Below are 16,733 nucleotides of genomic sequence, written 5' to 3' on the forward strand. Positions count from 1 at the left end.
CCCCCCCATTATCCTCATTTGCACCCCACCCTGTCAGTCAGTACAGATTTCTAGAATAGCCAGAAGGGCCCTTGAACTCCAGTCCCAGCCCCCCATTTCACACATGAGAAAAGTTAACACCCAGGGAGGGGACATTTGTCATCTGGTTCTTCCTCTGGGACCTAGCTCCACTGACTCTTCGCTGGTCCGTCCCACTAGGCCGAGCTCATCCTGGCAGCAGACCGTGTGCTGTTCAACTCTGTTTCCTAGGGCTGGGGCTTGGGCCTGGCCCATTCGGGGGCATAAGACGTGTTTACTGAAAGTCGTGACTAATGCTTACATAGCACTTACTCTACGCCAGGCACTGAGTGCTAAGGGCTATCTTTATTCCCATTTTAGAGGCAGAAACTGAGTCCCAGAGAGGTTAAGTGACTCACCCAAGGAATCCAGCTTGCAAGTAATTCAAAGCCAGGCAGTCAGGCTCCAGACTCCAAGCTCTTCCCACCTGGCTTCGAAGGAAGGAAGAAATGCCACCAACCACGGGGATGCCAGGCTTCTCTGGTCACCTGTGCCCACGCCTCAGAGTCAGAAAGTTCTGTCTTCCACCCAACACAAGTCTCGTCAACCGCAAATGCCACCCCGTGCTTTGTTTTGTGAGTTCCCAGCAGAGAAAGCAGGCAGATCGCTCCGACCTCTGTAAGATTGTCTCACTAGGCACAGGAGCCGTGCTGGAACTGGACTGGGATTCCCGGTGGCCCCCAGGTGCGCATTTCCAAGTCCCTGCCTATGAGTCCTGCCATCCCCAATTCTGCACACACCGTCCCCTCCAGATACCCTTCCTGTGCCTGCAGCACCGGCCGGAGCAGGAAAGGGTCCGAGCCAGCCTGTGTCCCACCCAGTCTGGCATAGCCTGCTTGTTCTCTCAAATGGCCTCGGGCAGGGCCCATAGTCCATGCCAAGTAAATGTTGGTTGCTTGCTCGACTGGCTGCTTCTCCTTGGGTGGTGTAGTGAAAGCCAGGTCTGAATCCCAGTTCCAGTCCTGCTGGGACCAACTGCGAGACCCTGGGCAAGTGACCCCATCTCTGAGCCTCTTCATGTGCTTTGAGGAGTCCGACTAGACGGTCTCTGGTGACTTTTCCTGTGTAATTCTAAGTTGGACTGTAAACATCAGCTCCCTTTACGGGTCACTGTGAAGCAAGATCTCCTTGTCGGCTAAAAGAGAGAGGTGATCAAGTGAGGAGCGTCTTCCAAATGACCTAGAAAGGACATGTCGTCTTCAGGGAGGGACCCGGCAGCCTCTGGGAAGTATCTTTTTATGGAATCTGAGAAGCGAGAGTGAAGAACGGGAACCCCACCAGGTCCCTGCTCTGTACCAGGCGCTGCTGTGAGTGGCCTCCCTGTTTTCTTGTATTCAGCCTTCACAGACTTCCTGAAGTGTGTTCTCATGCCCATTGTACTGACGCGGAAACTGAGGCTCCTCCCCAAGCCCACAGAGCGGGTACCTTCTGAGGGAGGGGCGGGACAGGTGTGTTTGACTCCAGAGATGAGGCTGTGTCCAGGGCAGAGCGCTGCACTCTCTCGCTGCCCTGGTCTGCACATGCCTGGACCATGTCCTGCCCCTGGCCTGGGTGCCGCCACGTCCAGGCTGCTCTGGAGGCAGGGAGGGCACGTACGGGGCTACGGTGCTCACGCTACGTCTGGAGAGCCATAGGGGTGCGTGTGTGTGCGTGTGTGTGCGTGTGAAGGGCAGAGAACACAAGTGAGCGGGAGGATTGGAAGCCCAAAGGGGGAACAAAAGAAAGGAAGGAAGAGTTGAAAGAATGCAGAGGGAAGGAGCGAATACGCAGTGATGAGGATGACAATAATAACAATAATAATAACAAGGATAGCACAAAACTTGCCTTTCTTTTTCCCAAGCGGAATGTGAGCTGGAGCAGGGCTGAGGGGATTAATCTCTTAAAAAATAAGTGCCGTGTGAGGAGACAGGCAGTGATTAAGGTTTTAACTGATCAGTCTGCATCTGACAGTGAACCAGCTATTATCTTAACGGAATCAAACGAACATTCAAAGCCGTGCTCAGCCCCAAACATGAAAGGAGATGTCATCTGCTGGCAGCTGGCAAGCCGCAGGGGGAGCCGAAGGGGAGAGAGGAATGGAGGGAGAGGGGAAGAGAGGGAGAGAGAGCTGGGTGTCACAGGCGGGGAGATGGGAAGCGAAGAAAAAGAGGAGTGTCAGGGGCGGCAGAGCCTGGCTGCCCCTTGGGGCCTCGGCCCCAGCTCCAGCGCCACCACCGCCACCACAGTGCCAGGCCCAAAGCACAGGTGCAACTGTCCCCCCCCCCCGCAGGACCTGCAGCACCCCCACTTCCTAAAGGAACAAGAGGGGACGCAAGCGATGGAGGCAGAGGCCTGGGTAGGACTGCCAGGCTGAGGCTGAAATCTTGCTGGGGACACCAGACTCCCGCCTCTCCTCCACGGTTCCAGCATAGTGAAGGCCCAGGACATTTTTCTTAAATAAATGAAAGAAAGGGGATGAAAGAAAAGAAACAAGACAAAAAGAGAGAGAGAGTGCTTTTGTTAGGCACCTGGGTTCACTGCTCATTTAATTCTCCCAGCAGCCCAGCCATACGGGAGAGGGGGAGCCACTTGCTGAAGATTCCACATCTTGAATGAGGCCAAGCTGGGGTTTGGGCCTAGCCCTCTCTGGCTCCAATTTCTCCACTTTTTTCACCAGAAAGGGGTGGGGGGAAAAGAGCAGAGACAGACAAGGGAAGTGCAAGGGCAAACCAGGGAGAGGCCCTGAGATCTGTTTCTGCATTTATGCCTCGATATTAAGCAGATGTTCCCTTCCCATCCCATTTTCCCAGAGCAAGGGTACTGGGTGCAGAAGATACTAGAAAAGGCCTGCCCTGGGTCCCTGGGCCTGGACCAGCGCCTGGTGCACAGCTCCTGCTCCTCGAGTGTCTGTCAGAGGAGGGGCTGAGGAGAGGGCGTGCTCTCAAGGCCAGTCCAGTGGAGGCAAGATGGAGAGACCTACCCGGCACAGGCCCGAGGCCTGCTCTGTCCACCGCTGCTCTGACCATGGGAGAGGCCTGAGCAAGGGATGGGTAGCAGGAACACCAGAGGGAATACTGGGCCTGGGGCTGAGCAGGAGAGTGCCAACCTGGTGGAGAGAGAAGGAAAAACATTGGAAGAAGAAAGGTTTAGAGAGACAAAAGGAAGATATCAGAAAAATCCAAAAAATTGACTCATACACAGGGGCCCTGTACACGGGACACTTGTTTTTCATGTGGCCCTGGTTCTCTAACTCCACTTTCCTTCCCTTCCCGGCTCTCACCCCTTGAGGAGACATCTGTTTCTCCAAGAAAATAGACATACGGTCTTCCCTCTTCCCTCTTTGTCACATACTCAGTCTCTCTCTCACACACATACACGCAAACAAATACACACTCTCTCTCACACAAATCCCCCCAACACACACGCGTGTGCGTGCACACACACACACACACACACACACACACACGGAGAGCCAGTCAGTGCTGAGTCCCGGCTCATGGTCTGCTGCTTTGGGCCTGCAAGCCTGGTCTGGGCCACAGCCCCCTTCCAGAACTGCTCTTTTTTTGTCCAGGTCCACAAGGGGAGGTCAGCTCAGCTGGGGTCCAGTCCATTCCCGGAGGCCCTGCCCCTTCCTGAATGCAGCCTTTCAGCCTGGCCCAGAAGGGAGGCAGCAAGAGCAGCCAGCAGCCAGCACCCAGGGATGATATGCCAAACGGGCAGGAGGCAGTGGGTTCCCCCAGAGCCGCAGTGATTCCCTCCCCACTCTGTCACACTCCGTCAGTGGCTGCCCCCTCCCTGTGCCTCCAGCAGGGTTCAGGACATGCCCGTTTGGTGGGGCCATCGCTCTGTCTCTGACCCACCTGTATAACACTGCTAGGGGTCTCTTTCTACGGCAGCCCAGATGGCACACCCACCCCCCCTTGTTAGAGACCTATCATAGCTCCTGTGGGCCTGGGAGGGTCAAGTCCAAACTACTCTGGCTGGGTTTCAAGGCTCCGCACTCTGCCCCTCCCCCTCCTCTCTGCCTGAGCTCCCTCTGCCCTCCCCCAGCACCTCCCCCTGCACAGCCAAGTCTTGCTCTCTGTCCCTGAGCATGGCACACACCTCCTGCTTTATAATGCAGCCACTGTTCCCTCCACCCGGAGACCTGTCCCTCCCTGCCACCTAGCCGGTCTCCTCTCTTTCAGGACGCTGAAGCGACCCTCACTGCAGGTCAAACACTGTTCTAGGCCCTTTATAGGAATTAAATCATTTACCCTTCCCTTGAGCCTTATGATAGATATCTTGTACAAAAAGGAAACTGAGGCCAAGAGAGGTTAAGCATCTTGCAAAGATCACATAGACACATCCCGAAAGTGGCAGAGCTAGGATTTGAAAACAGGGAGTTTGGGGCCCATCCTGCCCCTCAGAGGTGGCCCCTCTCTCTCTCCTCAAAGTCTCCACTGGCCACCCAACCCCCCCATCCAATCTCTTTGCCCTCCAACTTCCTCCAGTATGTTATCTGTACCTCTCATGGGCTCCTTAATTACACAATACCTTGAATTAGGACTTTGATCTCTGCATGTGTTAATTTTATCTCATGAACTAGATTATTTATTATCAGGAGTATAAACTGTTTTTGCCATTACTCGTGTAGCCCCGCACCCCCTCTCACCAGTTACCCGGCACAACGCTAGGCCTAGGGTTAGAAATAAAAATAGCACCAGCTAACATGTAGTGAGCGCTGCCTGTGTGCCTGGCACTGTTCCGAGTACCTTCCTTGGGTCGATGTGGTTACACTTTGCAGATGGGAAATTAGAAAAATTAAGCACTTTTCTGGCTCAAAGTCATGAAGTGTGTGGTAGCTTACATTCTTTGCCATTCCCCCATGAAGAAAGAGGTTGGGTTTATTCCCCGTCCCCTTGAATGTAACCAATACTGCAGCAGAAGTGAGGCAGCGCCAGTTCTGGGCCGATGCCTCTAGAAGGCTCGGAAGCTTCCATTTGCGTACTTCTGGGAGCTCCGAGCTGCTGTGTGCAGCTTGAGAGGATCACGTGGAGAGAAGAGGTCCTGAGGGTGCACAACGAGCAAGAGGGTGGCCACCCCAGCATCCGGATCAGTCTTCCAGATGCCTGCAGCCCCGGCCACCGCAATTGCAAGAGAGAGCCGCAGAAGAACTGCTGAGCTGAGCCCAGCCAGCCCAGACACTAAGAGAGCCCCATAGTTGTTTTAAGCCACTGTCTTTGGGGGTGGCTTGTTACACACCAACAGGTGTGTATTCCATTCCTTATTCCATTTCTCAGAAGAGGAACTAGAGGGAGGGATATGGAGGTCACATGATTCCTGGCTCAGGGTCATGCCGCTTTGTCAGTGGAGAGTGGGAGCTGAGGCGAGGGCCCGGGCCGTTGTGACTCAGAGCTTGGGGAGAATGGCCCCTTCTAGCTCTGACATTCCAGAACTCCATGAATGAGTGATGGGAATGAATGCAGGGTGGCTGATCAAACTGCAGGGGTCCCGCCTGGATGAATGATGTGCAGGGAGAGGGCCCGAATCCAGGAAGCACTGACCGACTTGGAATGCAGGGAGTTCTGGAACCTGGCAAGAGAAAGGTGGGGGGGGGCAGGTGCTGGAGGCATCTGCAGGGATGAAAAGGGAGGGAGAAGGGTGGGCTGGGGGGATATGTTGCTGGGGAGGCAGTGCGGGTAACTGGCACTCACCATAAGAAGACAGTGTGGCATCGGGGGGTGGGGTGGGGGTTTAACGTCTAACCCTCAGCTTTCTCATCCGTAAAATAGACGTTATGGAGTAGCTATCTCACGGGGAGGGCATGGGGTACATGAAATAATGCAGGTGAAAAGCATAACCCAGGGCTTGGCACTTAGGGAGCACTTGATAAAGGGCAGCTGTGGCTTCTTTTTAGGACATATGGAGTGGCTTGCATTAGCTAGAGCCCCAGTGCCCTCTGTGCATCCCCAGATAGAGGTACATATAGAATGTGCATTTGGGGAAAGGCAGTGGGAGAAGTAAAGCAGAATCTGAGGCTGCTGGGGCTTGGGGCATCGTGCAGAGAGACAGCAGGGCCATGTGGCAGGCACCCAGACGCCTCCAAGCTTGCCAAAGCTGCGCAACGACAGCAGGCTGTACAGGAGACAGGTTTAGGGCTGGGGCAGGGAAGCCACACCGATGGGCGGCTTCATGAGCTCGTTCAGTGGACTGAGCTGCCCGATCAGGCTGTGAACAGATGTGGGAGACTCAGGGTCCATCCCACCCTGAGATCCACCACGAGAGAGTCATCCCTTTGGTTCGTGGGGGTCCCCAGGACCTAGTAAGGATTTGACAGCTCATGGCAAGTGAGGCCAGGCCCATAAGTGACACAGGACAGAGCTCTCAGGTCAGAGGGACAGCATTCCCTAGGGCTGGAAGTACAGACTCTGGAGCCAGGAGAATGGGGTCCAAATCCTGGATCTGCCACCAACTAGTGGCATGACCTTGGGCAAGGTACTTGCCCTTTCTGTGCTGAATGGTGTGGCAGAAGTCATGGATCCTGCTTCCGTGGTACCCGCAGTCCACTTGGAGAGACAGAAGCTCAGGAAAACCTTGCCAACACCGCATGGAGCAGGTGACACACCCATTCATGAGCAAGGGTCAGCGCCGTGAGCTGGAGCTCAGGGAGATGTCAGTATGTGTTCTTGGAGACGTCTCCCTGGACCATGAAGTGCCAGCTGGGCTTGGAGAGATTAAGGGGAAGGTATTCAGGGAGAGGAGAACCTAGAGACAGGGATGCAAATGGTCTGTCCCCACCGGAGCAGGACGTGGGATCCCGAGGGAGGAGCGAGGACTGGAGGGGCCCTCGCGAGCCCAGCACTTTGAAAAGAGGCGGTGGAGTCTGAAGCTCCCAGCTACAGCAGGCCCCGTCCGGGCTGCGGCAGGGGCAGGGGGTGCGACGGTGAGTCAGGACTCACAGCTGCCTCTGCCGAGTCTGTACCCACGCCCGCAGCCCCTGCCAGCTGCCCCAGCCTCCCTGGGTCCCCAGGGTCAGGCCATTACAGGGTGAGATTTATCATGGGCAGGTGTGCTCCAAGACGGTATATTATCCAGGATTATGAACTGTAACAGGATAATCTCTCTAATGTAATTCAAGCTCTCGACATGGCTTATGGCTCCTTAATGTACCTCAGACTGAAGAATTGCAAGAACATTCTCCCCCAAGCGCCCCATGTCCCCTCCCTCCTTCCTCTGTCAACCCCTAAATGATTTAGGCAATTGCCTGAAGCCAGATCTTGGCATTTAGTCATAATTCAGTGCAGTTCAGTAAACATGATGGGCAAGGAGCTTTCCCTGCCTGCCCTTTCTCCCATGAAAGCCTGTCTTTCCTCCTCCGTCTAAATCCACACACACACACACACACACACACACACACCCCTACTCAGGGACAGGCTGGATACAGGACAATCCAGGAACCGCAGATACCCTCCTGGGCACTCAAGCTTACGCTGCAAGGTTTGGGCTCGGGGTCCCCAGTTATCCGGGATGATGCTTCCCTGAACTTCACACCCTCCAGACTGAGAAGGTAACTCCAGAGTCACAGAATAATGTCAGAGCCAGGGATCTTTGGGGAACGTTCTGGTCCTGTGAATCAACCCCGTAAACTCATACTCCTCGGGGAAGCATTCAAATCTCCTGCAAGCCATCCCACAGAATATTTTCCAAATTTTATTTTCTATAGTTTTGCCCCTCCTGGGAAAAACAAGAACAAAAACCTTCCCCAGAGAGCTATGACCCCTACTGTCAGAAATCCTCACTTAACCCAGCTCCTTTCACTGTACAGGTGGTGATCTTGTAATACAGTTGGGTCTTTCTGAATCGCAGATTGTGTTTCTTTTCTTTTTTTTTTTTTAAAGATTTTATTTATTTATTTGACAGAGATAGAGACAGCCAGCGAGAGAGGGAACACAAGCAGGGGGAGTGGGAGAGGAAGAAGCAGGCTTACAGTGGAGGAGCCTGATGTGGGGCTCGATCCCATAACGCCGGGATCACGCCCTGAGCCGAAGGCAGACGCTTAACCGCTGTGCCACCCAAGCGCCCCAACAGATTGTGTTTCTTGAGCACCTACTATGTGCCAGGCATTTTCCTAAGTACTTTACATTCATTTACTGCTTCCACCTGTCTTTCAGGTGATGCAATTATTCTCAGTGTGCCGGTAAGATAACTGAGGCTCAGAGAGGGGAAATGGAGGCCACAGATATATTCATTTAGAAGCTGGCGTGTGAACCCAGGCAGACTAGCTCTAAAGCCTATGTTTCCAACCACTGCCTCACACTGCGCAGGGACATAGAAGCTCCTGAACCCCGAATCCACTGTGCTCCATCCACTGAGCACCCAGCATTCTGCTGATGTAGCAATGGGCAAGGCAACAGCTTCTTCTCCTGGCTCCTGGACAACATCAGTACATTTTCACAGTGGTCCTCGAGCTCCCTTTTGCTTTCCAACCCCTAAGGGAATCAGAAATCCCGGCTGCCCCTCCACCACCAGTGGGAACGCTACTTGCAAGCCTCTCAGCTCAATGCAGGCAAGCAGCCCCCTTCCTCTGCTGCATTCTCTGTGCCCATCGCCCTCCTCACCCTTACTTCAAACACAGAGCTAGAGGTCCCTCCAGGCTGCCAGGATCCAGGGGAGGCAGGAGAAGTCTCCCCTGCAGTAGTAGGGGACCGCAGGTTGGGAAGAATTCCTCCTCAGCTCAGCTCAATAAAAACAAAGCAGTCTCACAGGCAAGTAACGGCACCTATCAGTGCTTTCTGCATGCTCAACATTCATTGCTCCCTAATGTTCTTCTTGACCTTGGCAAACCACTTGGGCCCTTCAGTGACTCATTGTTCTCATCTCTGAAGTGGGCTAACAATAGCAGCAAGGACTAAATTAGAAGATGAAGGTTACAAAAAACTTTGGATAAAGCACTCCATACTTGCAACTGTAACACACACACACTCACACACACAGGCCCCTCTGGCTGAGGTGGTCATTTAGTTGTGGATTCAGTGTGTCCCCATGCTCTTTCCTGTCCCCATACCCCAGTAAGAAGAGAAAGATTCTAGTGAGTTGTCTATCTCTGATTTCTGGACCCAGAATAGATGAGCTCTGGGGTCGTACCGGCATTTAAGAACGTTTGCCCTGGGAGAGATTGCTACATAGTCAGAGGGGGACCCTGCCAGATGCCAAGGGAATTGGCAATCTATGGCGTCTGCTCACTGGGGTGTATACGTACACATGACACTCGGTGTATGGAACGACCACCGGCAGAGGAGTATACGGACACCCAAGTCATGGTCCTGCCTCTAAATTCCCTTTCCCTAAACCTCAGTTTTCTCATCTGTAAAATGGGGTGTGGGACGAGGTCTCAGGTCCCTTCTAGCCTAATATTCTGTTTTAGGGTTTACTTCCTTGGCAGATTTCTCCTGTTCCTTTCTCGGGTCTTCATATTTTTCCTCTTCTAGCCTCTTCCTGCTCCCTTTTTGTGGTCCACCCAGCCCCATCTCTTCTTGCTGGGACACCTGTTATTCCAGGAAGTGCCACGAGGGGGAGCCTACATTTGATGTCTGGGGTCAGGAGGGAAGCCAACTCAAGTGTAAGTCTAGGGAGGCAGCCAGCCAGTCCCAAGGGGCCCCAGGGCTGAGATTTAAATAGAAGGTTGAGGGGCCTAAGAATGGGGCTGTAAGCTACAGAGACCATTCTCTAAGCTCTTGAAGGACTGAGATCTTGGTTTATGGTATTTTTGCGTCCTCGCATACACTTTTAAGTGCATATGGTGGAATTATTTCATTTGACCATTGGTCTAGTCCATGAGTCACGCCAGGCAGATGGAATTATCTATCACCTCTACAGTTGGGAGAACTGAGGCTCAGAGAGATTGGAGGCTTACCCAGGCTTACACGGCCGACATGTACCAGAGCCATTGATGGTCCAAGTCTCCTAACCACTGGCCCAGGTCTCACTGTGCATATCTCCGCCTCCTCCAGGGCCTTGGCCCAGGCCAGGCACACAAGGGACCTTTGGGAATGCTTCTTAAATGAATGGTAGGCCCTCTGAACTAGGGTGCAGCCTCCCTGGGGTAAGCCTTCTCTGCCTTACATTGGTCAGCCCAGGCACGGAGCTAGCTGACACCTAAGTTCCGCTCTAACCATCCCAAACCATAATGTCTACACCCTCCCACATTACTTCCATGATTGGGAAGTGCTGGCCCTGTGGTCATGCCAAGAGCCCCGGCCTCCTTTCTTTATCTTTCTAGTCTGGCTCAGCTATGTCACCTCCTCCAGGAAGCCTTTTCATCCCCTCCCACTGTGGGAAGAGGTGGGATCAACAATCAATAGTTGTTTAAAAATGGTCAGATAGGAGTCTGAGCTTCTCCACAGTGGGAACTGAGTCTTATTCATCTTGGACTCCCAGTGCCTACCAGAAACTCATGTCAGCCGTCAAACCCTCATCTTGGGCACTATCCTCTTGTCCCCTCTACTGCATTAGGAGTCACTGTGCCTCTACCTTGGGGACCTTTATGAAAAGGCATTTTCAGCATATGCAGCCTGAACAAATGAATGATTGATTAGCGTTCCCCACCCCTCTTATCTTTCCTGATCCTTCGAGTATTGGGAAAGGTAACAATTCCATATTTCTGGAAATCCTCAGGCTGCCTTCAGCCAGCCCCTCTAAACCACCAGCTCTCCACACCTTATGGGGATATTTTTTACAGCCAGCTTCCTCCAGGCTCAGCTTCTCCAGGTGATCAAAGGCCTTCTGGTCAGAGATGACCCGTGGGAGTGAGAGGAAGAGAGCAGCCCCTTCAGTGAAGGAGGGGGCTCCTCTCCCACCCCTTCCTATTGACCACTTTCCTGCAAGCAAGCCTAGCCTCAGGTCTCCTCTTCCACAAAACCTGGCCTGCACTCCCCACCCTTACTCTCCCCACCCCACCAGGTGACGTTATAGAAGGCCTAGGATGGAACATTTAGCAGGTCAGGTTTAGAAGGAGCCATGGGACTCTCAAAGCACAGGGAGACTTTCACTGGATCCAACTCACCTGTGCAGGTAGACAAGTTGGGCCCCGGGAGGGAAGGGGACTAGTTCATATCATTTACTCATTCATTGAGCAAATACTGACTGAGTGCTTGCTGCGTGTGAGGCCCTGATCTAGGACCGAGACTGCTTTTAAAAGCCTCTGCTTTCATAGCATCTACAGTGTGGTGGGAAGAGAAAGACAAATCAGAAGGTGAATAGGTAACATGTTACATGGTTATAAATGCTACTGAGGGGGCGCCTGGGTGGCACAGCGGCTAAGCATCTGCCTTCGGCTCAGGGCGTGATCCTGGCGTTACGGGATCGAGCCCCACATCAGGCTCTTCTGCTATGAGCCTGCTTCTTCCTCTCCCACTCCCCCTGCCTTGTGTTCCCTCTCTCGCTGGCTGTCTCTATCTCTGTCGAATAAATAAATAAAATCTTAAAAAAAAAAAAAGATTTATAAATGCTACTGAGAAAAGCAGGAGAAGGGAGATGAGAAGTCTGTGTGTATTGGAGGGAGGGTCAGAGAAAACCGTAGCAAAATGACAGAGGAAGCGTTGTAGGAATCTAGGGAAAGAGAGGTTCAGGCAGAGGGGATGGCAAATGCCAAGGCCCTGGGGCAGAAGTGTGCTGTCCTGCTTGTGGAACAGTGAGGAGGCCAGAGCCCCTGGAGTGGAGTGATGGCAGAGGGATGGGAAGGAAGCACAGAGAGGTGATCAGATCCTGGAGGGTCTTGTAAGGACCTTTTTCTCTGAGTGAGATGTGCAGCCCTTAGAAGACTTGGAGCAGAAGAGGCATGTGATCTGACTTTGGCTTTAAAAGGATAACCTTGGCTGCTCTGTTGCCAACAGACTGAGGGGGACAAAGGATGCAGGGGAACAAGTTAGGAGGTGTTGCAAAATTCCAGGGAAGAGAAGATGGTGGCTTGGAACCATGGGGGAAGCGGAGGGCGTGGTGAAGAGAAGCAGATTCTGGACAGATTTCAAAGGCAATGTAAACAAGATTTGCTAAGGCATTCAGATGAATGATGACAGAAAAAGAGAGGAGTTGAGAATAACTCCGAGATTTTCTTCCCCAGCAACTGGAAAGATGAGGTTGCCCCTTTCTGAGATGGCAAAGACGGACAGTAACAGGTGTGGGGGAAAAGATCAGAATTTCCCAGCTGGACAAGTTGAATTTGAGATGCCCGCTGGACGGTCAGGTGGAAATCGGAAACAGGATTTACAGGTCTGAAGGTCAAGAGAGAGATTGCGGTAGAGCTAAGAGAACAAAAAATCCGAAATCTCTGGATTCCTATCTGGGCTCTTTCCACAGAGTGGAGAGGACTCTCGGGCGGGTTGGAGGAGTTAAATACCTGCGCTCCAAACCCAGGGCGCACAGAAGGGAAATACGGTAACCCTGCGCGCACGCCCCCAGCTCCAGCTGCCCCCACGCCGGAGGGGGAGGAGGTCCGGGGACCCGGGCCGCACCGGAGGGGGCTGGCTATCCAGGGGAACTTGGGTGAGGCCCGAGGGGGCTCGGGGCTCGGCACGCACGCTTCGGGGGCGGGGCAGGGGCTGATCGGACTCGGGGGCGGATCTGCACTGAGGTCTGGGTTTCTTCTCTCAGCAACGGTCTTGACTCGTTTCCTTGAGCCACCGTCAGATATTTATTTAACCTCGCAGTTCAGCCTCCCGGGGGCCAGCAGGGAGGGATGGAGGCAGGGAGGGAAAGGCCGGCGGAGATGGGGAGCGAAAGGGAAACATTTCCTTCCCTCTGCACAGGCCCCGGCTGCCTCGCTTCCTCGTGGGGTCCCACCCCGGACCTCCAGACTTTCGGGGGTCAATCAGCCCCTTGGGTTCCAAGAGAAATCAGGAATCACGCTAGCCCACCTCGGTGGATTTAAGAACTAGGAAACCAGGGTGGGGCAACTTGTTGGAGGACCTACAGTGAGTCTGAGGCGGTGCCAGGTCGCCAGTCTCTGGGGTCCCCCATCCCTTGTCCATCAAACGAGCACCCGCGGTGCCAGGAGACTCGACAGACTTGGGTCCTGTGCGAAGCCCCAACGTTTGCCAACCTCGTGATTTGGGGCTAGACACCTCATCTCTCCGCACCTCCCTTTCTTGGTCTGTGAGAAGGGAGTCATCACTCTTACCCTGCCTTCCGTGTCTTGTTGAGGGACAAATAATTTTTTAATGAAGACAGCAGCTGCCAATTGCCGAGCCGAGCCTGGCCCTCCCTGTACTGGGCTTGAGAGCACAGGGCCTACTGTCCCCCAGCTTTGTACACCCTGCCGCTTGTCTGGTTGGCAAGGATGAGAGCTAGAGGGAGGAGCGAGGGGAGGCCAGAACCCAGCTCCCAAGCCAGAAAGGAGCCCCCACCCACCCCAGCCACGGTCCCCGCCAATGGCCCAGGGGTCAGCGCTAGGGGCACTGGGGGAGGGGAAGCTGGGGGCCCGGGGGAGCGGAAGTCCCCGCTAGGAGGCCCCACTTCCCCTCCCCCCTGACCGGCCCCGGGGCAGGTGAAGAGGGGACCGGGCTCCGCTCCAGGTGGCGGGGCAGCGACGGGGGTGGGGAAAGGCAACAATAGCACTTTTATTTGGGACTGTTTGGCTCTGAGCGGGTGGGCGGAGGAGGAGGCGGCCGACGGGGCTGCGGGGGAGGGGGTGGTCAGCGGCATCTGGCTACACACCTGCTCCTGCTTAACCCTGTGCGTGCTGGGGCTGGGCGCGCGGCGGGGGAGGGCGGCCCGGCTGCGGAGAACCAGACCCAGGCCGCGCAGTGCGCGCTGGCCAGGACGGCCAGCCTCCTGGATCCCTCGCCCGGCCCGGCGGTCTCGGGGCGCGCGGGAATGGGGATCACTGGCGGGACCGTGGGGATGTCCCGTACCCTTGGCTGTGCCCCTCGACCTGCATTGGCCTCTCCGGCACAGCCCGCGGCTCCGGAGTCTGCCTCCAGCGCGCCCGCGAGGCTCGGGCGGGAGAGGGAAGGCGAGGGGTGGCTCCAGGGCCTCGGCGCGGATTCCCCGCCGCCCTCCGGCCATTCCGGGAAGCCGGCCTTCCGGAGGCGGCGCGGCGGCCACGGCCATGCCAAGGGCGCGGAGCGCGGGCCAGGCCCAGCGGGCGGCCGCCGGGCGGGGAAACTAGCGCAGGGCGCGCCCTCTCGCGCTAAACGCTTCCAGGCGCGGCGCTGCAGGTGAGCCGGGCCGCCCAGCGCACCCCACCCCGGCCCGGCCTCNGTGCGGCGGCCCCGCGCCAGCCCACTGATCCCATAAAATATTATTTGTGTTTAAAAATTCCAGTAATTGGCTATGCAGCCGCTTTTTCCGAGCCCCTTGCCAAGCGCAGTAAAATCTCAGTCCGGCTGGGGTTATTTTCATCATGCAAATTCCCATTTCTGTAAACAGGGTTAAAGCCCCTGGAAGAGGCCGGGCTGGAACCAGAGAAGAAAAGCCGAAGGATGTGTTCTCTGAGTCTGGGAGGTGGTCAAACCGGGTCTCCATCCCCGTGATGACCTGGGTAATTGGGGTGAGTTACTCAGATCACCCACCCCCAGCCCGCAGTCGCTGTGCCTTGAAGACCAGCGCCTGGGCTGTACAGGCTACAACTCCCAGGTTTCCTTAACTTCCCCTTCCCTTCTCTCAACCGAATAACTTACATCATCAAATCATGGAAGCATACTTCATAATTCGTTCTCTCACTCTCTTTCTCTCTCTCTCTCTCTCCCTCCCTCCCTCTCTTAACCACAGGAGCAAACTGCGGCTCAGAGAGAAGGGACTTGCCCAAGATCACACAGCAAGTTTGTGCTAGAGCCTGGGCTGACACATACCTTGCCTGACTGCCTTTCCATCAAGAACCCCCCTAGGGCGAGGAAGAGAAGGCGGCTGGTGCTGGTGCCCAGTATGGACAGCAGAGAGCCCCAGGGCCTGGCTCTGGGATGCTGACTGTGGGCACAACCACTGGGGGAAGACTCCCTCCCTTTCCAAACACACACACTTCCTGTCCCTCAGGAGCTGGGAGCGGCCTGGAGAGGAGGAGGAGGAGGAGGAGGAGGAGGGAGTCCTTGCCGAGGCCTTGGAAACCCTGAGTAATGGGCGGGGGAGCCTCTGCCCTGCTCCACCCAGTGATGGCTGCTGTCTGCGGCAGGGAGCGGGAACCACACACGTGGGAGGAACGGATTTCTTAAACAGATGCTGAAAGAGAGCCCAGATTCTCAAGTTGGCAGGAGAATTGGGGCTCAGAAAAGAGTAAATAATAGTGTATTATTTGTAATGTAATATTGTCTTACATGTAATGTATTATTGCTGTATTGCATTGAGCACCTAGTCTGTGCCAGGCCCTGCTTCACAACTGGTCTCATTCTAACCCCTACCACAAGCCTAGGAGACAGGTATTCATATCCTCACCACTTTGTTTTTGTTTTGAGTGATGAGAAAGTACATTTGCAAATAAAAGCGGTAGTCCCAGTGCTTGAGAGTGTCTATGGGTCACCTTATCCCCGGATATTGTACCCACTTTCCAGGGGAAGATACTGAGGCTCCAGGAGCTTACTGTCACTTGCCCAAGGTTGTCAGTAAAGAGAGCCCTTTCTGGGGGATTTCTGTGAACGGATCTCTGGGTTTCTTTCTTTCTTTCACCACGCCCAAGTGTTCATGCCAACCCTTCTGCCATTGCCCCTGCAAGCTTTTGTGCAGGTTACCTCCTTACCCTGGATGTCCCTCCTCCCTCCTATTCTCAATCTTCTCCATCACCTCCTCTTTTCTGAACCCTAGGCCCCTCTGCCCCAGAGGCTGAGGAATATCTGCAGAGATAAATTCCATATGCCGCTGCACTTAGACCACTAACCCAGGTAAGGTTAAGGGAAAGCAGGTTCTAGAGCTCTCTGCATAACAACTACAAAACTTCTCCCAAGAAAAGTGGTTATGGGCTTAGGAGTGCCTCCTCCATGCTCACCCAAACACATACACACACATACTCACCCCAAAACCAAGAGCCCCTATTGTGGTTCAAAAGAAGGAAGACATTTCTTGTGGTTCGGGATTATCTCACCCTCAGCTGAGCCACGGGGGGAAGACGGCTTCCTGGTGTGGGGAGGGCTACATCATGATGGCAGAGTTGGGGTGGGGGTGGTCCTTGTCGATAAAGGAGAGGGAAAATGGAAAACAGAGTCTCATGGATTCAGAGGGCACTGAAAGCTGAAGACTCTAGCTTGGAGAGGTATAAGAGAAAGCCAGCTCCCAGAGTCCCAAGGACCCCTCAGGGGTCCCCAGAAGTCTCACCTCTGCCTTGGAGCTCATCTCAGCCCTCTAGATTTCCTGCCTTCAAGGCTTGCTTCCTGCTCAAGTGAGGCCTTGAGTGTGTTCTGCTCAGGTGAGGGGCCCCCTCCACCCAGCATTTGTAGGCCTGGACATGGGTTTGGGGCCCCAAGGGTGTATGAAGGACGCTTCTTCCTAACCCCAGGACCTAACACCCTCCTTCCCAGAGCCCATCACAAGCATTAAAAAGTGGGGCTACTGCCTTGGGGAAAGAGCTGTCTAAACGAGCAAAGGGCTCCATGTATGAAGCCCTGTGGCACAGGATCTGGGGGAGATTGGGGTGCAGTGGACTTCCAAGAAGCCTGCTCAAGCCAAGCTTGTTGCAACCACACTGGCTTCTTGGGGTGTCTGACCCTGGAGTATGATGTCACCTGGGACTGGGA

The 16,733-nt window shown here is 54.6% G+C and overlaps 1 long non-coding RNA gene across 1 annotated transcript; it reads right to left on the reverse strand.

Moving 5' to 3' along the window:
• Nucleotides 1-202: 202 nt before the first annotated feature.
• LOC117797169 lies at nt 203-15,494 on the reverse strand. Its single transcript, XR_004622093.1, has 3 exons — nt 14,865-15,494; nt 3,017-3,142; nt 203-1,236 (listed from the first exon to the last, which is right to left on the reverse strand). It is a non-coding gene; the product is annotated as an uncharacterized LOC117797169 (long non-coding RNA).
• Nucleotides 15,495-16,733: the final 1,239 nt, after the last annotated feature.

The sequence above is a fragment of the Ailuropoda melanoleuca genome, chromosome 19, assembly GCF_002007445.2.
Source record: "Ailuropoda melanoleuca isolate Jingjing chromosome 19, ASM200744v2, whole genome shotgun sequence".
NCBI classification, from domain to species: Eukaryota; Metazoa; Chordata; class Mammalia; order Carnivora; family Ursidae; genus Ailuropoda; species Ailuropoda melanoleuca.